The 22,816-nt window shown below is 41.8% G+C and overlaps 1 long non-coding RNA gene across 1 annotated transcript; it reads right to left on the reverse strand.

Moving 5' to 3' along the window:
- Positions 1-5,601: 5,601 nt before the first annotated feature.
- Positions 5,602-21,627, reverse strand: LOC143442853 (uncharacterized). The gene is made up of 2 exons (XR_013111400.1): positions 21,502-21,627; positions 5,602-7,993 (listed from the first exon to the last, which is right to left on the reverse strand). It is a non-coding gene; the product is annotated as an uncharacterized LOC143442853 (long non-coding RNA).
- Between the last annotated feature and the right edge of the window lie 1,189 nt (positions 21,628-22,816).

Consider the following 22,816-nt stretch of genomic DNA (forward strand, 5'->3'; position numbering starts at 1 on the left):
TTAAAAAAACCGTTACTCCTACCCGCCTGTTCCTGTTATTAACTATGGTTTTGTAGCTGTTTTAGTTTTTAGTCCTGCAAGTCTCTCCCTCTCTTCTTATTCTCCATTAAGAAGGCCTCAAAGTAGAATTTAACTTGGAGACGAATGACATTATTGATATTAAAATCATCCCAGCCAAAAGCCTGAAATATCTGTCCAATTATACAGATCATCATGTATCTCCTGTATTAAGTGTTAATGGTTTTATATATGAAGGCCTTCTGTACCATTTATTAATTCAATACTGTTATATTTTATAATTTTTATTAATATAAAGAATATATTATATTACTTTAAACATTATAGAGTTTTTACCTGAAGTAAAATGGCTGTGTGTATGTGTGTGTGTGTGTGTGTGTGTATGTGTTTTGTTTTAGTTTTTTGAGATAGGATCCTGCTTTATGGCCCCGGCTAGGCTGGTGCTCACTATGTAGATTATCACAAACAAATGTCAATCCTCCTCCTTAGCCCAAGTGTTGGTATTACAGGCATGTACCACTAGATTCAGCAGCTATTCATATTTATAAGTTATTTTGGATTCATAAATTTGGTGAAGTATACTATATGCACTGTATATAGCTAGGTTTGGTAGTGTTTTCCTGGAATCTCAGCACTAGGAGGCAGAGGCTGGAAGATCAGGAGTTCAAGGTCATGTTCAGCTAAATAAGAAGATCAAAGCAGCCTATGCTATAGGAATCCTTATTTTAATATAACAACAATGGCTGGGCAGAGTGGCCCATGCCAGTAGCTTGTGCTGGAAGGCAGAGGCAAGAGGATCAGGAATTTAGGGTAATCTTCAGCTGCTTAGTAAACTCAAGGCCAACCTGGGCTACATGAGTCCTTGTCTCAAAAACACAAAACAAACAATATGTATGTGTGTATATATTAGATTTGTTGGGAATGTCTATTACTATCACCTTCATAGTTATTGGTTTAATCACGTAAGGTCTGTCTTTGTAAATTCTGGTCACTTATGTTGCATTGAGGAGCAGGCAGCTTTCAGCACTTAAGGGACACTTCAGTGGAAACATGCTCTGAGCTCATTCTTCCTCACCTGGAAAGCAGGCATTTTCTGGCCACTATTGGCCTAAATAACCATCAAAGGAAGGAGAGAGAGAGAGAGAGAGAGAGAGAGAGAGAGAGAGAGAGACAGAGACAGAGACAGAGACAGAGACAGAGACAGAGACAGAGACAGAGAGAGAGAGAGAAGACCTAAAAGAATAGTGTCTATTTGGGAGAAGCAGAGCACTGTAGGGAAATATGTATAATATGGTATATTATGGCTGGATTCAAAGAAGCCAAGACAGAAGAGAGCTCTTAAAGGTAAAGAATGAGAAATTGGCACTGGAGAGATGGCTCAGAGGTTAAGAGTACTGGCTGTTCTTTTAAAGGATCTGAGTTCAATTCCCAGCACTGACAGACAGCTCACAACTGTCTGTAACTCCAGTTCCAAGAAATTCAACTCCTTCACACAGGCATACATGCAGGCAAAACACCCATGCATATAAAATAAAAATAAAATGAAAACTTAAAAAGAGAGTATATTTAAAAGAAGAATGAGAAATTTACGTGGGCTATTTGAATAAATCTGAAGCACGATGTTTGCATCAGTATATTGGTTGAAGGGCTGTCACTAGGCAGATATTGTGTTGGGACAATCTTGATTATAAGGTTGCAGTTTTAGAGACATTAAAAATAAACCTGTAGCATCTGTGTACATACTGAGGCATACAACACACATTCGATTCATGAAGAACAGTAGTTCTCAACCTTCCTAGTGCTGTGACCCTTTAATACAGTTTTTTACACAATGTGGTGACCCCCAACCATAAAATTATTTTCATTGCTACTTAATAGCTGTAATTTTGCTACTGTTATGAATCAGAATGTAAACAAACTGTTTTTCTGATGGTCTTAGGTGACTCCTATTTAATGGTCCTTCAACCCCCAAAAGAGTCATGACCCACAGGTTCAGAACCACTGATATAGAAAGATTCTCTTGTGGTGCATGTGATCTTTGAAACTGTATTTATCTCTAGCATCAGGAATGACTGCTCTCCTTGACTCTGATGTTGAGTGTAAAAAGACCAATTTTATCTCTGTATCTGCATCTCCTCACAGCATCAATGTGTCCTCTGAGCATGTGGCACTCTAAGATTCTTGTTGTTTTTGTTTTGGGGGGTTTTCTTTGTTTGTTTGTTTCCAGACAGGGTTTGTCTGTGTAGTCCCGGCTGTCCTGGAACTTACTCTGTAGACCAGGCTGGCCTTGAACTCAGAAATCCTCCTGCCTCTTCCTCCCAAGTGCTGGGATTAAAGGCCTGCGTCATGACAGCATCCTTTTTTTTTAAATGAGGTCTTTTTATGGGACATTTCTTTTTTGCCAGCATTTTTACCAACCCATTTTTTTAACAGTCTGACAGTGAAATGAGTTTCAAAGTAGCCTCTGAGTTTTCACTGTGGCTTGTCAGTGGTTTTTTTTGTAGGAAGTGTCTCTCTCTCTCTCTCTCTCTCTCTCTCTCTCTCTCTCTCTCTCTTAATTAGCTCAACCAGAACCTGTAAAATTAAAAGAACTTCTTTGAGATCCTATACGTAATAACTCAAGAAACATAGGTTCAGGAGCCTTTGAATCCCTGTTCTAAAGAAAGCAAGGGAAAGTGGGGATTTGTATGGGCAAACAGTTCTGGCTGTGCAGTGCTGGGGAACAGGATCCATGTGACCAATGGAAGACAAAAGAAAAGAATAATAAATAAATAAAATAATAAAATGTCCAAAAAACAGGAGCTGAAGTGCTTGAGAGATGGCTCAGAGGTTAAGAACACTGACTGCTCTTCCAGAGGTCCTGTGTTTAATTCCCAGCAACCACATGATGGCTCACAACCATCTATAATGAAATCTAATGCCATTTTCTGGTGTGTCTGAAAACAGCTATAGTGTACTCATGTACATAAAATAAATAAATAAATCTTTTTCTGTTTTTCTCTCCTTTTAAAATAATTTTTTTTGTTTTGTTTTTTAATTCATTGTTTAATCTTTGTTTACAATCCAGACTTTATACCCCTCCCGTTTGTCCTCCAACTGTTCCACATCTCACAACAGCTACAGTTTTCTCATATACATAAAATAAATTAATAAATCTTTTTTAAAAAAAGCCAAGAGCTCCATACTTATGGATATATATCCCAAGTCTCTAGTCGTCTGACCTGTTTTTGTCTCAGACATCCACATTACAGGGTTGAGGTGACCAAGCTCGCTAAGCAGCAACATTGGAAGAGAAGAGGCTCCATCAGCTCTTCATTGGAAGAACTTCTAGGGGTCCATTTTGAAAAGTGTTCAACTTAGCTTTTATTGTAACCTTACTTTTCACAGAGGATAAACTCTACATTTAAACACATGCTGCATTCTATCCAGTATCTGTAGGTATTTCACCATGCAGGTGTTTTCAGATTACTTAGGTCTGTGATATTTGTAGATCATGTGAAAATACATATGCAGAAGGATCATTGTTATACATATTAACTAAGATTTTTAACACCAGTTTTCCTTTGCTTTGTATCTTTACTTAATGGTTCCATCATGGAACATATATTATTAAATAATGCACGATGAAGCAAGCATAAAATAAGTTAAAAACTATCAAAACTACTGCTAGATGTATTTATAGCTCTGTGGTAAACTGGGTCACTAAACCATGGACTTACTCACCAAATGCTCCAGAATTGTCATCCAGGCTCTTTAAATATTGATGCCCTGATGCAAAAGGAAGGAGTACCTATTTGTTTTATTTTAATGGTGACAAATGTCAATAATAATACCCTTAAACTGACTGAGGGCATTGCTGCAAAGTCCCAGGAGTTTATGACTTTCTAGGAAGACCTTACAGGACAGAATTGAACTCCTAACACCAAGCATCCACTGGTTCTCACCTTCTCAGCCCCATCTCCCACAGCTCAGCAAAAGTGCATCTGAAAATTGTAGCAGGGATCCAGACTTTAGCACAACTCACTCCATGATGCAAGTGTCATTCAGGTTGTAAAACTCAGCACCTAGACAGTACCACCTGCCAAAACTAAAACAAAGGCCTAACCCATCAAAGTCCATAGTTCTTGGAGTCTCAAAACGTACTAGCCTAACTTTTTGGCTTCTGTTTCTGGCTAATTGTTCCTGTTAACTGAAGTATGTCAACCCAGAACATGGGTTTTGTGCTTAAAAGGTCACCCTGAAGGCGGCTTGGGGCTACACTGGGATTCCAAACATTCATTGTAGTTGCCAAGTGGCTAATAAAGACTTCTGTTGGCTTAAAGCCATGTCTATCCAGTCTTCTATGGTGAATGCCCCACCACAAAAATTACAATATGCCATTTTCAGTGATGTCTTACTTGCTTATAATGGACTTTTTTTTTTTTTTTTTTTTTTTTGCCCAGAAATCAGCTGATTGTCTGAGCTCTAGCACAAATGGAAATTTATGGAGTAATTCTTCCATTCTGTTTAAGGAAATTAATCAAGGTCTTCTCTGTTCTCTGATGCATTTCTACTACATTTTAAAAAATTGTGTGTGTGTGTGTGTGTGTGTGTGTGTGTGTGTGTACAGGTGTGCACATGTCATGGGACATAGAGAAGTAAAAAAACAACCTGCAAGAGTCATTTCTTTCCATTTACCCTTGAAGGTCATAGGAGTTGAATGTAGGATGCCAAGGCTTGGTAACTGTCACCTTTACCCACTGAGCAGTTTTGCTGCTTCCCACATGGTATCTTAGCTGTTTAGGTGGCTGCTTTCCTTACTAATGCATGTCTCTAGAGTACAGGGTTCATATTTATCTTTAGTCTCAGTATGCCTTATAATAATCTAGAACTTAGATTTAAAAAACACTTTAATAACATGTATGAGTGTGTGCATGCATGCACAAATGCCATAGTGTGCATGTGGAGGTAAATCGGAAAACTTGTGGAAACTGCTTCACTCTTTTTACTAGGTGAGCTCCAGAGATGGAACCCAGGTCCAAAGGTCAAGCACCTTTGCCTATAGAGCCATCTCACTGCTTCTTTATTATATTTAATGTTATTCACAAATAAATTAGTAACTAATGATATAATTGTAGAAGACAGCTGAGTTAATACCTGATATAAAATATATCAATATCCCATGGGTAAGATAAGATGTATTGTCAGTAAAATCTCCAATCTATAACATAAATCTAACTTTCTTATTTCTTTTTTATCTAGACTTCAACACACCCAAATAATCGTAAACAAATCAAGAAGCTTACAGGTCAGAATGACTCTATCCTTTACTGTTAGCTCAAGGCTTATGTCAGATCAGCTGTGTTTCTGCTTTAAGACTCTGTTCTTTGACAGCATGTGGAAGAAAGTTGAGAAAGAAGGTGTGACTAGAGTAGAGCCATCTTTCTAACATCTTCACTTCCAACGTCATGCAAACAGCCCCATAACTCCTCCATGGTCCCTTTCCCCCATGCTTCTGTGTCCTGTATGTTTTCATGGAAAGCCCAAAGTATGGGAAAGAAACTCGGTGGGTCAGGAGAATGGAAAAAGAATAACTACCAAGAGTTTGACAAGGGAGGTCTGTTACCTTTATTCTTCTACTATGGATTCAGGGTAGACATCTTTAAAGAAAAAGATGTATCAGATCTCTGTGTCTCCCACTGCTACGTTCCCATCCCCATGCTTCTAATGGGGGCACTTCTGGTCCATGATGAAGACAGCAGAGCTTATGGGCTTTTAAAATGTTGATAGCTGTGCCAGGCCATTAATTAGCTTCATGACAGGCATGACTGTTAAATGAAGGGGTTCTGATAGATGATATCAGTAGTTACTATACTAAATAGTTTCTTTCCTCCTATTACCAGTTTCACAATTGAAAGACTCCAGGAACAATTTTATAGAAAGTGATCCGACAAGGTAAGAGTCTGTCTTCAGACTGTCCTACTGACTGTTTCATGTCAACTTGATACAAGCTAGCATCATTTTTAGAAGATTACTCCTTCCAGATTGCCCTGTGGGCAAGCCTGTGGTGCGGTGCCTTAACTGATGATTGATGTAGGAATGCCCAGCTCACTGTGGGTGATGCCACCCCAGGCTGGTGGTCACAGGTGATAGAAGAAGGCAGAGTGAGAAAGACATGAAAGCAAGCCAGTAAGCAGAGCCTCTTGCATCAGCTCCAGCCTCATGATGCCTGCCCTGAGTTCCTACCCCGACTTCCCTCCGCAACAGAGTATGGAATTGAAAATTGAAAGATGAAACAAACTCTTTAACCTCAAGCATTTTATGGTCATGGTGTTTTATCAGAACAATAAAAACCCCAACTAAGACATCACCTTAATTGTAAGTGCTAAAAGTATAAAATACCTGGTACTTTTACTTCATTTACTATGGTAGCAATTGTCTTGTTCTTAAATTAACTTTCTATTCTTATTGGTTAGCTTTCTGGTACTTTGCTATCAATTCAGTTCCACTGACCTACCCTGCTGTGTCCAGTATTTCAGGACTTCCTATGGGCCGGAACCAGGGCTATATATTATGGTCAATAGACAAGAGCCTTCAACGGATCATCCAACATCTGGAAAATGCAAGGTCAGGAAAAAGAGTTTCTGGGTAGGGGGTAGAGAAATATTTAAAATAAAGGAAAGGAAGGAAAAAAGAAGGGTGAAGCGGGGGAGGGAAAGGAAAAAATTGAGTCGTAAAGAACGATTTTTTGAGATTTATTTGTATTTTATGTGTATGAGTGTTTTGCATGCATGTATGTCTGTGCGCCACATGCATGCCTGGTGTCCACAGAGGCCAGAATAGGGTATGCAATCCTCTGGTACTGGAGTTCCTGATGTTTGTGAACCACCATGTGGGTGCTGAGAATCAAACCTGTATCTTCTGGAAGAGCAGTTACTGCATTTAACTACTGACCCAGCTCTCTAACCCCAAAAGCAGTGAGGTTGAGTTAGTTTTTTTTTTTTTTTTTGTTTCTCTGTTTCTTTGTTTTACTTAAAAATACACTTATTTGTTTTTAACTTTTCTTTTCTTTACTTTCTTTTTTTTTGTTGCATGTGTACACATGTTTGCCATATGTATGTAGAGGTCAAAGGGTAAGCTACGGGTACCAGTTCTTTTCTAACATGCAGATCTTAGGGACTGAACTGAACTCAAGTCATCCAGCTTAATGGCAAGTTTAATGGGACTGTGTGTGTGTGTGTGTGTGTGTGTGTGTGTGTGTGTGTGTGTGTGTAAAACTTGGGTGTCATTTCTTGGATCTGCTCACCTTCTTTGTGAAATAAAGTCTCTCAGTCAAACTTGCTAATTAGCCTTGATTGTCCAGTGAGCTCCAAGGATGTGTTTGTCTCTGCTTCTCTGACACTGGGCACCATGTACTTTTATTATCGTGTGTGCTCTGGGGATAGGTTACAGCTTCTTTATTTGTATAGCATGCACGTCACTGATTCATCTCCCTCACTTCTGGTAGAGGGATACTTTACAGAAATAACTGATGCTTGTGAATGCAACCCCTTTTCTACCCTCACCTCCCTTAGACCAAAAATATTTTGTACTTGAAATGACCACTTCTTTTTTTCTATCCTAATTTTCCCACTACTGGTTCCAAAGAAAACAAAAAAACAAAAAAAATTCTTTTTGTTTTTCAGCTCAACAGTCATGAAATTGAGTTTGTCTGAATCCGATAGTATGTCTACTACCTCCATCTCTGACACTGTGGCTCAGGAGATTCTCCTAGATCATTGTTACTGTAAAAATGGGAAACGTTCTACTCACTACAGTATATCCTTGGAATCGTCCAATAACAGCTCAATCCTGTCATCTCCTTCAATCTTTTCTGAGCTGACACCCAAGGAACCATGTTCAGCCACAGACAGCATAAAGGTCACTCCGATGGCATTGAGTCAAGTTATGGAAGCAATGGGCATGATCCCAGATTCACAGTCAGAGGTAGCAGACTCTGCATGGAAAATAAAAGATAAGACTAACTTATCACAGCCACCCTACCAAGCTGAAACAGTGAGTATACCTCCCAAGTCATCAAATCCAGTAAATGCATCACTAAAAGCAGCAAGTCCTGAGCATCAAATGAGGGACTCAAGACCAAATCCAATGCCAGGTAACTCAAAAGTAAGTCCTGTAGCATTGTTTCACAACATGGATTCTAGGGGGCTGATTAATGAACGTGTCATACAATCAGCAGGACTAGCCCCAAGGCCACAACACCAAGTCATGGAATCAGAGCAGGTAGATACATTGCATAAGGATGAAGCTGTAGAACCAGCAAAGATGAGTCCAGAGCCGCCACATACAGTCTTCAAAGCTAGGGAAAGGATTCTGCAGTCTCAGCATAAAGTCATGGACTCAGGGTCACAGAATCAAGCCACAAAACAGATCAGGTTTACTCCTAGGCCACTTCAACGTCTATGGCCACCACCTAAAGTCCTGGATTCATCAAGGATGATTCCAAAATATTCTAAGAAATCGATGAGTGCTCTAAAGATAAACTCAGTGGTACAGGAGTCACCCATGGGAGTGATCACACCACTACTACCTGGGTTGACTGCACAGGCAGTGGCTCAAACCAAAGAATCTCTAGAGTTGCCTTCTGTGCCCAAGGTTCAAGTCAGAGACTCCATCGGGATGACACCATGTCAAGGCACAGAGTATGTGTCATTGACTCCAAAACTGCCTCATCAGGTCATGAACCCTTTGGAGTTCACCCCAGGGCACCACCAAGACTTAGAGTGTTCAGAGGTGAGCCCAAGACAAAGTCACAAAATGACAGAACCTATGGGGTTGACCTCTGATACCTGGCCACAAAAGAAGAATCCTACAGAGATGACACCATCAGGTTATGAACTAACAGAATCTATGACAACAGCCCCAGGGTCACTAGATCCAGGGACAGTACCTATAGGGATGAGCCAACAACATCAAGTTTTAGAAACAAAAAAAAGATGGACCGATGACCCCAAAGGTGGTATCTACACATTTGACCCCAGAACAACTTCAGCAGAGCATACAGTCTGAGGAATTAACCACCACACCACACGAAGATTTGATAGACTGTAGGAGTCTAATTCCTGAGACCCTGGTGGAAAGTACGAAAGTTGGTGAGTTGACCACACATTTTTATGTAGTGAAATCTGCAGATGTGAGCCTCAACTCAAGTTGTTCTTTCCCAGAAACTGAAGGGCTGACTGAACAGCAACAAGCCTCAGAAACAAGGGTGACCTCTGACCCTTGTCATCAGGTGAAAGAATCTGCTGAGTTGACACAGTCATCAGCAGGAATGACTCCAGCACCTCTGAGCCAAACCTCAGAATCTATGGAGATGAGCTTACCACCACTCCAAGATACTCTTGAAACTAGGACCGAGGTTGTAAAAGAGATGAAGGAGACTCCAGAATTACAATCTGAAAGTAAAGATGTTCTTAATTTGCTACCAGAGTTAGAAGTGCCCACCATAAACCTAGAAGGGATGGCCCCAGAACCACAGTCCCCGGATACGAACGTTGTTCATGTGACGCTAGAACCATGTTCAGATGTTACTAACGCATCAACAATAAGTGTATGTGAATACACAGAAAGCACCGAATTGACATTGCCTGAAGTTGATGATACACAGGGGACTATTGTAGAAACAGATTCAGAGATGGGATCTCAGGGGTTGAATCTAGAACCAAAAGTGCAAATCGAGGAATCAGAGTCTTTGGCAGAAAAATTGAAATTTGAAGAATTAACCTCTGAACCATCTGTACTAGTTGTAGAACCTGTAGCGTTAACTACAGAACCCACACCACATATTATAGATGTGATCCCAGGGCCACAGCTCCACAATGTACAGTCTATGCAAATAGATCCAGGACTAGAGTTACAAAGTGAGATATCTGTGGATTTAGTACAACAGTCATCTATTGGAGTGGTAGATCCTGAAAAGGCAAAACCAGAGCCAGGGCCACAGAGTTTATCACCAAAGGAGTCAGTTGAAGGGACACAGATTCCAAATGTGAAATCTGTGGATTTGAATCTGGACCAAGAGCAGCCAACTGTCAAGTCAGGATTAATCCCAGGGCCACAACTGCAAAGTGTCAGATTATCAAAGTTACATCAAGGGCAATTTCTTCAAGGGGAAAATTCACATTATAGTGTGAAATCGGATGAAGCAATATCATATTCCCCAATACCAGAAATCAGATCATCTGTTTTTATTCCGGGTCCAAAGGTTCCAGAACCACAACCACAACTTGTGAAATCTATGGAAGTAAATCTAGGACCATGTTTACAAGATGTGAGATTTTCTGATTCCATCTCAAAACCCAAGCACCAAGATTTCAAATATACACAGTTCGTACCAGGTTTTCCGCTTCAAGAGAGGACATCTCAGGGATTTATGCCAGAATCATTTTCGCCAAAAAGCCAAGAGCCCAGGTTCAAATATAGGAAGCTTGCTCTGCCTACACAAGGATCAGAGTTTCACAGCACGAAATTTGCAACACAAGCCTCTGAACTAGAGCATCCACACGTGATATCTGAGGTGGTCAACACAGGACCTCAGAAACAAGATACTAAATCTTCTGAGCTGGCTTCAAGACCAAAACTTCAAGGGGTCAAATTTGGGGAGCAAATCTCAGGATCCATGTTTGTTAGTAGAAGTTCTATGACTCCAGAGTTAGGGATACAGGATCCAAAAGTAACAAACATGACTCCAGGGCTACAGGATACAAAGCAGGGATGTTTTAACTCAGGGCCATGGCTGCAAGATGTCCAATTTTTGGATATAATACCAGGAATTCAATCTCAAGGTATGAAAACTTCAGCGGTAAACTTGGAGCCACACTTAGAATGTGTAAAAATTTTTGAGTTGACCACACAGCCAGAGACACAAGGGATAAAACCAGAACTGATAGTACATGAGTCCCTGTTTCAAGATGTAAAATATGTCACAGGGAATCAAGTACCAAGCTTTGAAGACAAAATGTCTTATAAAGTGGGAGCTGAGCCACAGGCACCAATGGTGGAAACAATGAAGTTGGCTCCTGGGAGACACTTAGCAAATGTAGATCGTTCTGAGTTGATCAGAAGACCACAGACCCAAGGCATGGCATCTTCTGAATTGATCGAAGGACAGCTTTCGGGACATATGAAACCTGTGGAGAAGAGCACAGTCTCAAAGCAAGAAGCTCTGACATCTGTAGAATTAACACCAGGGGCAATTTTGGGAGGAGGAAAATCCACAAATTTAAAGTCAAAGTCAGAGCTGGAGCATGTCAGATCAATGCTGTCAACCCCAGGGATGCAAGCAGGAGATAGGAAACTTGAGCTGCCTCTAGGCACCAGCTTGAAGGGTTTAAAACCACAGTTACTACTTTCGAAGCCAAAAGTAGAAGATAGGAAATCTGTGGCCTTAACTGTAGAAGAATGTCTCAAGAGGATAAAATCTACTGTGGTATCCCCAAGTAGTTCCCTGAGAGGAGATATGAAGTCTGTCAAGTTGATTCCAGGTCCAAGAATTCAAGATGTGAAAACTAAGGGGTTGGCCCATAGTACCTATGTTCAAGATGTAAATCCCATGGACTTGAAACCTGAACCAAAGAAGCAAGGGGAGAGTCCTGTGACTTTTATACCAAGGATGTTGTTTCAAGAAAAGTCTATGGAGGTGTTTCAAGGGCCTCAACTGCAAAGTATAAAACCCAAGGGACTGACTTCACAGCCACAAACGCAAGACAGGAAACCTGTGATCTCCCCATATTGGAAACAGCAAAGACTAAAACCTCCAACTGTAGCCAAAACACAAGGGATCCGAGGAGTAAAATTTGTAGATTTCACCTCAACACAACAAGGGCCTCAAGGGATGGCACCCAGGAACTTAACTCTTAAGTCTAGACAGGATGACCAGATAACTGTAAAGTCACTAGAGTGGAAAGGTGGGATTTTTGACCAACAGAAAAAACAGCTTGAATCAGAAAATACATTGCCCATGGAGTCAGATCAAGAACCCAAACTTGCAGATATGAAACCCATAGAGATCAACTCTCAGTTACCATTCAAAGATACAACCTCATGTGAATTGGCTCCTGAGCCAGTTGTTCAAAGTGTAAAAGCTGAAGAGTTCCAACATGAAGTACAGGTGCCAAGTCTGAAACCTTGCCAGTTGACTCCAGGGTCCCAGATACAACAAGAGAAAGCCTTGGAGTCAACGTTGGACCCACAGCTTCAAGGTATGAAAACTGAGGCACTGAATACAGAACCCCAAACTGGAAGCACAAAATCTATTCAATGGATACCAATATCTCAGTTTAAAACTGAGAAAAGTATAGGGTTAAGCTCAAGGTCACAGTCTCAAGATGCCACACCTACAGAACTGAAGCTTCCTATGCTATGGAGAGGTGTGAGGTCATCTGAACTGACTGGCAGGTCAAAAATTCAAGAAGAAAAATCTGTGGCATTGCATCTTGAGCCACAATTACAGGGCGTAAAGACCTCTCCATTAGCAATAGGGTTGCAGGAACCCAAAACTTTTAACTTGACTACAGAAGGTAAAGAACTTTCCGGGTCAGTCCAGCAATGCTTGTCTCATGGGTTCAAAACTATTGGCAGTAAATCGGAGCTGCCATTTACAAGTATGAAAACATGTGACCCAACCTTACGATCAATGATCAGTAATATAAAACAAATGACATTCAAACCCGGGTTCCATAAAGAAGACAGGAGCTCTCTAGAATTGACCCCTGGGACACAATCACAAGAAGGGAAACCATTAAAGCCATCCCCAGGAATACAACAGCCTCAAGATTTGACATCTTCAGTGTTTAAACAAGAGTCACAGTCTTCAGAAGTGAAATCTGGGGTATTAGGCCAAGGGTCACAGTCAGAAAACAATAAAAATACAGGGTTGAAAACTGAAAAATCCTCTGAGTTGGCACTTCAGACAAAACCTCAAGGTATGAAATCTGAGCTGAAGTCTGAGCCCCAGGGACAAAGTGCAAAATATTCTGACTTGACACCCGAAACAAAGTCCCAGAATATGAAATTTAAGTTAAGTCCCAGCTTACAGTTTAAAAGAAAAAACATTTAGTAATTTAAACATGGGGACCAATATCCAAAGGGTCAAGCTAGACTCTAAACCTGGGCCACCTTCCCAAGTTATAAAATTGGATTCAGTTCTGAAGACAAAGCCTCAAGAAATGGAGATGGAAAACTGTGAATCAGGCCCACAGTTACAAGATCTGAAATCTTTGAGGACGATCCTGGGTGTAAAAGTCCAAAATGTCAAATCTATGGGCTTCAGTCCTAGACCACAATTCGAACGTGTGCCATCTGAAGTCATTACAGAGAAGAATGTTCATGGTATGGAATCAGTAGAAATCAAACCTAGTCCAAAATTACAAGGTGAGGAACCTGAGTTCACCCCAAGGAAGTTGTTTTTAGGCACACTGTCTATAGGGATGGATTCAGACCTTAACTTGCAAGATTTGAAATACCCCCAGCTGATCATGGGCAGGAAACTTCAAGATGTAGACTCTATGGAACAACACTTGACAAGTATGAAACCTTCTGAGGTGATCACACAGATAAACTCTCAAGGTGTAACAGCAGTGGACTTCAATTCTGAACCACAGATGCAAAATAAAAAGCCTTGTGAGTTGTTTCAAGGAGAAAAGCTCCAAGATATGTAATCTATAGAGTTTAATCAGGGCCCAAAGTTACAAAGGATGACTGTGGAGTCAATAGCAGAGACAAAGCCCCAACATGGAAAATCTGTAAAGGTAAGCTCAGGCCATTAGTTGCAAGATAAGAAATATTCTATATCAGTTTTGCGGACAGAGCTTCAAGATGGAAGACCTCCAGAGATCAATTCTGGCCCACACTTACAGGGTGTAAAGTCTTCAGAAGGGATTTCAGGAGGCACGGTTCAAAAAGAAAAACCCATGGCCCTTGTGTATCAGCCACTTGGGCAAGATGTAGATTCTTGTAAATGGATTTTCTCAAAGGCACTTGATGGGAAACCTTTGCAGTTCAAGATACCCTCTGAGTTACAGAAAAGGAAGCTATCTACGTTACAACCAGAATTACACCTTCAAGGTATGGAGCCTGAGGCTTTCAACCTTGGATTAAAGTTGGAAGAGGTGAAATCTGAGTTCACATATCCACAAACAACAAAGGATAAGGAGGTCAATTATGATGCAGACTTACAGGTTGTGGGATTCTCAGAGTTGGCCTCGCCAATTTATAATGTGGTACCTTTTGGACTCAAAGCCAGAAATCAGAAGCAAGATGTGAAACCTCACAAATTAAGTCAAAAGCAACAGCCTCAATATATGAAATCAACAGAGTTCAATCATGGGCCACATTTGCAATATATCAAGTCATCAAACTTGTGCACAACACTTCAAGACCTGAAATCGATGGAATTCAACCCAGAGCAACGGTTGCAAGATGTGAAGTCCTCTGAGTTGGGCCTGGGAGCAGGTACACAGTCTTTAGGGTTCAACCCTGGGCCACAGTTACAAGAGATAAAACCTTCTTCAGTGACCACAGAGGTCAAGCTGCTGGAAGAGTCATCTCCAAAATTCAGTCATGAACCTACATTGCAATGTAGGAAATCCTGTGCCTGGAGTCACAGTAAAAATGTTATGGCACCCAACACCGGGATACAAGATGTAGAATCATCTAAGTTGCACCCTGATCCAGACCTTCAGGGTGTAAAATCTAAGGTGCTCTGCCCTGGGTCACACTTGGAAGATGTGAATTCTGCATGTACTCCCAATGTAAATTCTCAATATGTAAATTCCAGTAGGTATATATCTGGGCCATATTGCAAGATACAAATTCCTCTGCATGCATTCCAGATCCAACACTCGGTGTATAATCTCTGAGTGCAATACTGGAATACATTTGCCTGGAAAGAATCCTTCCTCATTCTTTTCAGGATCAAAATTGCAATGTGTAGATTCGACTGGGAGCAACCCTAAGTCACATTTGCAAGACATAAATTCTACTGAATGCACCCCAGAGCCAAGTTCTCAGTGTGCAAATTCTTCTGCATGCACCCCAGAGCCAAGTCCTCCATGTGTAAATTCTACTGAGTGCAATCCCGAATCACATTTGCAAGGTGTGAATTCTTTTGTATACACTCCAGGGCAAAATCCTCTGTGTGAAAGTTCTAATAGATATAATCTTGGGCCACTTTTTCAAGGTATGAACTTCTGTAAATTTCCACCACCACAAATTCTGCATGTCAATCCTGTTTGGTGCAATACCAGAATACATTTGCAAGATATAAATTCTCCTGCATGTACTCTAAATCAAGAATCTCAGTCTGAAAATTCTATTGGCTACTACCCTGGGCCACATTTACAAGCTCCAAAACTTCAAGAACAACACTTGAAAGATTTGAAGTCTGAATTAAATCCAGAGTCAAACAATTTGGGTATAGCACCTATGGGAATACAACCCTGGTCCACAACATCAAGGTATGAATGGTATGAATTCTTCTGGGTTTAATCCTGAGTCAAACCTCAATGCATACGGTCTGTAAAGTCCAGTTCAGGGCCACAGTTACAAAACATTAAGTCCTTTGACTTGACCCCTGGCTTAGAGCCTCAAAGTATAAAATCTGTTCTGTTAAACTCTGGAATCACCTTCTCAAGGTGTGAACTCATCTAACTTAATGATGGGGCAAAGTCTGAAAAGGCCCCATCTTTGAAGAACTGGCTTGGGTCATGGCAGCAAAGTGCACCACCTATATTTACTTTGAGGCCTCAGTCAAATAGTTTGAATTCTGTAGTTTTACCAGAATCGCCTCCTGAAGATAGAGAGTTTCCAGAGAAGACTAAACCGACTATGTCTGTGCAAGTGAATGTAGAACTGACGCCTGGCTGTGGTCTGAATGACCTGAGAAGTAAGGCGTTTTCGCCAGACCCTTGTTTTCAAACTGTTCATGCTGTGCAGTTGAAATTAGGGTCACAGTCTCAAAGCATCAGTTCTTCTGAATTGACGTCATGCCATAGTTCACAGCATCCTATGTCTTCCCTCCCACCAAAGCCATGCCTCCATGATACAAATCCTCAGCAGCTGAGGATAGGATCCGAACAGCAAAGTCTGAATGGCCAATTGTTTCCTTCAGAGGAAAAAACAATGATGGCATCAGGACCACAGTCCACCAAGAAGCTCTTAGAAGGACCAGAACTGACTAGTGTCAAATTTTCAAATTTGTCACTGAAATCACAGCAGCAAAATACGAAATCTTTGGCATTTACTTCAGAGCCAAAGTGGCAAGGTGTAAAACATGTGAAATTGACAACAGTATGTCTACCAGAACCTGGAAAATCTGTGGAGTTACCACCAAAGTCAATTCTTCAAAATATGAAATCTGGGAACCTAATGGCACAGACAATTGATCCAGTCACAAAATCGACTAAAGCTACATATATACCAGAGCGACAGGTGGTGGACTTAGCAGAAATGATCATGAAGCCTAGGTTTCAGGTCCCTAAATCAGTGAACTTTACTTCACCACCAATTTATCAAGATGTGGAATCTTTAGAAAGGACAAAGGGATTGGGACAGAAAAGCACAGAAATGATGGAGAAATCTATGGAGTTGAGCTTTAAACCAACAGATAAGGTCATAGACTCATTAGATAAAGTCTAGAATCATTACAGATGCCCCTGAAGCTAGATCTTCAAGTACCAGAATTTGTTGATCTGACCTCCAACACTAAGTGATCAAGATTCAAAATCCTCAGAGCCAAACCTACAGAAAAGCTACCAGATCCCAAAAACTCCGGAGTTACATTCTTGGTTATGGCCTCAATTTGAAGAATTCAAGAAGTTACAGACAAAGGAAGTTACAGCACCTGATAGAATGACCCTCGACTTGAAGAATCACGTTGCAGACAAGATAGAGCTGACTTGTGAAGCAAGACAGCAAGGGAAAGAATTTCTTAGAATGACTCCAGAGCCAGTAAATAGAGAGACTGGATTTACAGAAAAATCTCCAAGATAATGTCCTCAAGACTCAGGACCTCTGGGGTTGAGCTGTAAGAAAAGATCTCAAAGGGAACAATCTGTAGTATCAACACCAAGGTCATTCTGTCTTGTCCCAGATTCTGCTTCAGGAATAACACCAGGGCCAGGACCTCAGACTCCCAAATCTAAAAATTTAGCCTCTATGTTGTGGCTACAGAAAGAATCCTCTGAGTTATCATGCAAGCAAGCCAGTCAAGTGGTGGGAAATACTGACTCTGTAGAGCTCACTTTTGCTACACGGCAGCCAGGAGGGGTAGCAGCTAAGCTAACAAAACCTCAGAATCTGAGCCAGGAGAATGCAAGCATCACTCCAATAGAATCGCTGGATCAAATGATAAACTTTGTAGGGGTTAGTCCAAAGCCACGAGATCAAGTGACAGAATCTGCAAAGACACAGCTTCCAGTTCCTCAATCAGTTGTCCTCCAAAAAGTTTCTGAAACTGTACAAGTGATCCCCGGACCGCCACTTCAAATTATAAAGTCTGAGATGATTCCAGAGAGTATCCCTCAAGAATCAAAATACAATGATTTGACTCCCAAAATACATGATGTGGTAAGTTCAGAATTTGTTCCAAGCCTTTGTCTACAAAATGTGCAATCCAAGAAATTAATCATAGATCCAACACATCAGGTTTTAAATAAAACGCCAGCCAGGCTTTCAAATGATAAAGACTTCATTAACTCCCAAACCACTGGTTCTGATGGTAAAATCTGAAGAAGTGGCACCAGGACCATGTCCTCAGACTGTAGAACTAATAGGACTCACCACGAGATCTAGCATTAAAGTAAGAGAATGTTTGAATTTACACCCAAGACCACATCTTCAAGACCTGGTAAAACCTATGGAGTTAACTCCAAGGGCAGATATTCAAGTGACTTCTGCAGAATTAGTATTTCAGCAAACATCTACCCTTAAGGAACCTACAGTGTTAACTCATGAGCAAAGGCTTCAGGCTGGAAAATCTCTAGGCCTCAAACCAGAATCTCCCAAAGTAATGAAAATTGAGGATTCCAATCAAGGATGGGTGTGTCTGTACAGAATAAAGACTCAGAGATGATCACATCGGCAAAGTTACAGGCAGAGGACTACTTATCTACGTTAATACACAGCCCTCCAATCCCATTTCTCTCAAGCGTTGACAAAACAACCGAATTAGAGCACCTTCAGGGTTCGGGGTGCCAGAAGTTTCAAGAGCTTTTGGTATGAAAAACCTTGGTGTTGGTATTTTGCAGTCTTCAAAGTCCTATACAGACACTATTATGATAAAATCTTCAGTTCTTCCTTTGGTCCTTCCAAATCTACCCTCTGATAAGACAGGGGACACCAAGGAAGCCCCATATCCTGAGATCTGGAGCATGACTATCTTATCTAAGGAAGAAGCGAAAAGGAGAAGATGGAGGAATTCCAGAGGTATTCTTCATATTCATTAAGATTACTATCTGAAGAGTTTCAGGAAGGATTAGGGGCTTGAAGAAGCTCTATCCGTTCTTTCCCAGGCATAAAACAGAATGCCTGGGAAAGCCATGTCTGTAGGCAGCGACTGCCTAGGAAATACCTCTCTAATATGTTACTGCTGGGGAATGTCCTGGGAACCACTCAAACTATGCATAATTTGTTTGGGGTTCCAGCTGAACTGATGGAATTTTCTCAAAGCCTGCTAGAGAGGGTTCCAAAGACCATTTCTCAGACTTCAGTGGTTAAAAACTATATTCAGAGACATATTTTATGTCACAGTAATACAAAAAAAAATACCTTTAAAGATGTGGACACGTGCCTCCACGTCTTCCATAATACAGCAATACTCTGGTATTAAGTTAAAAGTAAAGAAAAAAAGTTCAAAGCTCAGCGATCTATTCCAGTAAGTCACTGAGCATGTGTCTGTGTCATGTACCGGGGCCCGGATTCCTGCCTTGATGAAGAAATCAGACTCTACTCTTGAGATACTTTACACTAGGGAAGATTCTGTTTCCAGGGAGCAGAGTAAAATCTCACCATGTGGCTCACCGACTAGGACATTTGAGTCTCAGACTTCCCTCAAGACAAGTTCTCTCTCCCAGTCCAAGACCGAGATCTCAAAACAGGAACTGCTAAGAGAACTAGAGCTAAAACTGACAGGAAGACTCATAAGTCAAATACCCTACAATGTCCCTCCACCTCTAGAGTCAGGTCTTGTTCTAAAGTATCCCGTATGCCTAGAATGTGGCCGATGTTCAGGATTCAATTGCTGTCATAAGTCACAGTCTACTTTGGGTCGTACCTTCTTATCTACCCACAGCTCCACCTTTAAGCACCCCTGAAGGCCGTGGTGAGACTCGGTTGCATCTTGGATTTAGATTACAAACTGGGAAAAGACCTCGAGTCTCAAACCATTCTGCACAAAACAGAGCAGATCCACGGAAGAGTGCTCAAAGGACAGCTAGATACTCTCCGCCAGCTTCCAAGAGTCCTAGTTCTAGCAGTTTCCAGTCCAGATCTTCCCTGTCTCCTGCTTCTGTACAAGTTCACACTCAACAAAAGCAATTGGATAGCCACTCTGGTGTGACAGAAGAAACAACAGCCAAAGACTATGTGTTCTGTCAGGTCCACTCCGTATCAGAGAGTGACTATCAGGATGAAAAATGGGTTAAATCAAGCCCCAGAAAAACCTATCACCTAACATATCCAGTGAAGACAACCACCAAGGGACCTAAAAAAGAAACCACATGGCTCTACAAACTCATTCATCCTAGAACACTGAGAAGCAGAATTCAAACCACCCAAGCAAGCACTGTTCCTTCCAAGAGACCTAAGAAATCCTCCCAGCCCAAATTCATCCAACTGCTTTCTCACGGCCTAAGGCAGGCATTTCTAGCAACACATAGAGTGGTGACTTCCATGAAACAGAAACTTTTGGACAACATGAGGCCAGGCAATTTGCACTGTAGACAAGCTCAACAGCCCAAACAAGCGAGCCCTTTCCTACCCAGACCCTTGCAATTGCAGGAGATCCTGGTTTGTGGAAGAGATGTCTTTAACCAAGCTACATCAGTCCCAGAACCTTTGAACAGAGTTCAAAATGTCTACAGTAGAGCAAAGAAAGGCTGTAGTAGTGAAATATTCAATCTAGAGTCTAAAAACGCTTCTACAGTAGGAGCCAAATTTCAGGCCCAAGAGAGGATTGTATCTAACCCACTCTTGAAAGGAATCCTAGGGAGTCACTTGGGAAAGAAACCCATATCAAAAGAAGAACAAGGCTTCTTCAGGGAGAGAACCTATGTAATAAGCCATTTGAAAGGACCCTTCGCAGGCTTCCTCAGAGAAGTTATCGGAGAAGTCTCTCTGAGAGTAGAGATCATAGTCCTTGGAGAAGCAGTTCCTCTGACAGAACCCTCTCTGAGAGGAGTCATTGCCACTTCTTTAAGGAGAGAGGCCATAGTCCCTCAAGGAGGACCCTTCCCAGTCCCTCAAGGAGAAGAGCTCGAAGACCCTCAGTGAGGGGTCCTCACAGGCGCTCAGGGAGGAGCCCTCACAGGCACTCAGGGAGGAGCCCTGAGACCTCAGGGAGGAGCCCTGACAGGCGCTCAGGGAGGAGCCCTCACAGGCGCTCAGGGAGGAGCCCTGACAGGCGATCAGGGAGGAGCCCTCACAGGCGATCAGGGAGGAGCCCTCACAGGCGATCAGGGAGGAGCCCTCACAGGCGCTCAGAGAGAAGCCCTTATAGCCTTCTCAAGAGAAGAGGACACAATTCCTATATGAGCAACAGTCTACACAGTGGGTCCGGGTGGACCCACTTCTATTAAGTGTATTTCTGCTCAGCCACTGCCTGCACCCTCAGCAATGAAAGAGCTATCTGCTAGGGAAGAGGAAGAGAATGTGTCTGTAATCAGATCAATAAAGGGGCGATTTGAACTCCATTTGCCTCTGTAAGACCACTTGTGGGATGGGTGGGATGCTGCTTCACCAGGAGCCCTTAAATCTTCAGACTCCACATTTGCTCCAACCCTCTGGCCCTGAAGGTCTCCCTATTCCCCAGTTGAGATGGGGGCGGGGTCTGAATGGAGGCTGAAGATGAGTCTTCACCTGACTCCTTTCCCACCACAGCCCCCTCGGAAGCCAAGTCGCCAGGCAGAAGTAGATGTTCAGAACAGAACTAGTCGAACAGCTGGAGAGACCACATCTGGGAGAGGCGAGGCGAGCAGAAGTGGCTTTGGTCTGGCCAGAGCCCTTGGGTGAAATTGTTAGGTGTGGAGACTTATTTATATGTTTGTTGTTCTCACATAAATGTGTGCACCACAGACCCATGGAGGTCAGAAGAGGCCATTGGATGTCCTGGACCTGGAGTTACAGGTGATTGCGAAGCTCCATGTGGGTGCTGGGAATCAAGTCTAGGTCCTCTGCAGAAACAAGTGCTCTTAAGCACTGAGCCTTGCCTTCAGCACCAGGAATACTCACTCATTCTTAATTATCTTCTTAGGAGATTGCAAAGTTTGAGAGCTGATGGTTTGAAGTGAGACCTGAGAAGAGAGGGAAAGTATGGAATATATTACTCTTTAAAGATAAGTCGGATAGGAAAAGACTAAAAAGCTGCTTTAAAAAATGAAATCTACATATTTGTACTTAGAAGAATGGGCTATGAAGCAGTGGTTCTCAACCTTCCCAATGCTGTGACCCTGTAATACAGATCCTCATGTTGTGGTGACCCCCAACCATAACACCATTTTCATTGCTATTTCATAACTGCTATTTTGCTTATGTTATGAATCCTAAAGTAAATATCTGATATGCTACCCCTGTGAAAGGATCGTTGAACTTCCAAAGGGGTCACGACCCACAGGTAATAGACAGTTGTGTGCCACCTGATGTAAGTGCTAGGATTCGAACTCAGGTCCTCTGGAAGTAGAGCAAGCGCTCTTAAACTCTGGACCATTTCTCTAGCCCCTGTACATACGTTTTAGCTAGATGACAAGAGTTTTGAACGTTTTCATCACAGAGGAATGATAAGCTAGATGGGCTTAGCCTGATTCAAACATTACAATACACATATATATGAATATATATGTAAATATCCTATGAGTCCCCTAAATATGGCCATGTGTGTACATGGGCACACAGTGCTGGGATCTGCTATAATTTAGATCTGGAATGTTCTTCAAAGCCCCATAAACTGAAGGCCTACTTCTGAGCTTGGTATTGAGAAGTGGTGCAAGACCCGAGGCTAAGTAACCGAAGGGTCAGGTCACTGGGGCCTGATTTCCCCTGAAGACACTGAGACTCTGGCCTCCTCCGAGCTCTGTTAACTTTCTGGCCACTATGAAGTTAGCAGCTTCCTTACCACTTTCCACTACAGTGCAGCCAAAACAATGGGGCCCACTGACCATAGACAGAAACCGCTAAACTTTTGAGTCAATAAATCTTTTCTTTTTTTTTTTTTCTTTGATTTTTGAGACAGGGTTTCTCTGTGTAGTTCTGTCTGTCCTGGAACTCACTCTGTAGACCAGGCTGGCCTCGAACTCAGAAATCTGCCTGCCTCTGCCTCCCAAGTGCTGGGATTAAAGGCGTGTGCCACCACTGCCCGGCCTATCACAGATTTTTAATGTAGCAATAGAGAACTAAGTAACATACAGACTGATGTAGGGCATCAGGTGTGTCAAGAATATACTTGACCACTGAGCTATAACAACCCAGCCTCAAATATCTATTTTAGCTAACAAGTGGCAACTTTTCATTAACCTGAGGTTAGGAGGATGTGTGGATGTATAAAGTATAT

Source organism: Arvicanthis niloticus, chromosome 6, assembly GCF_011762505.2.
Source record: "Arvicanthis niloticus isolate mArvNil1 chromosome 6, mArvNil1.pat.X, whole genome shotgun sequence".
In the NCBI taxonomy this organism is placed as follows: Eukaryota; Metazoa; Chordata; class Mammalia; order Rodentia; family Muridae; genus Arvicanthis; species Arvicanthis niloticus.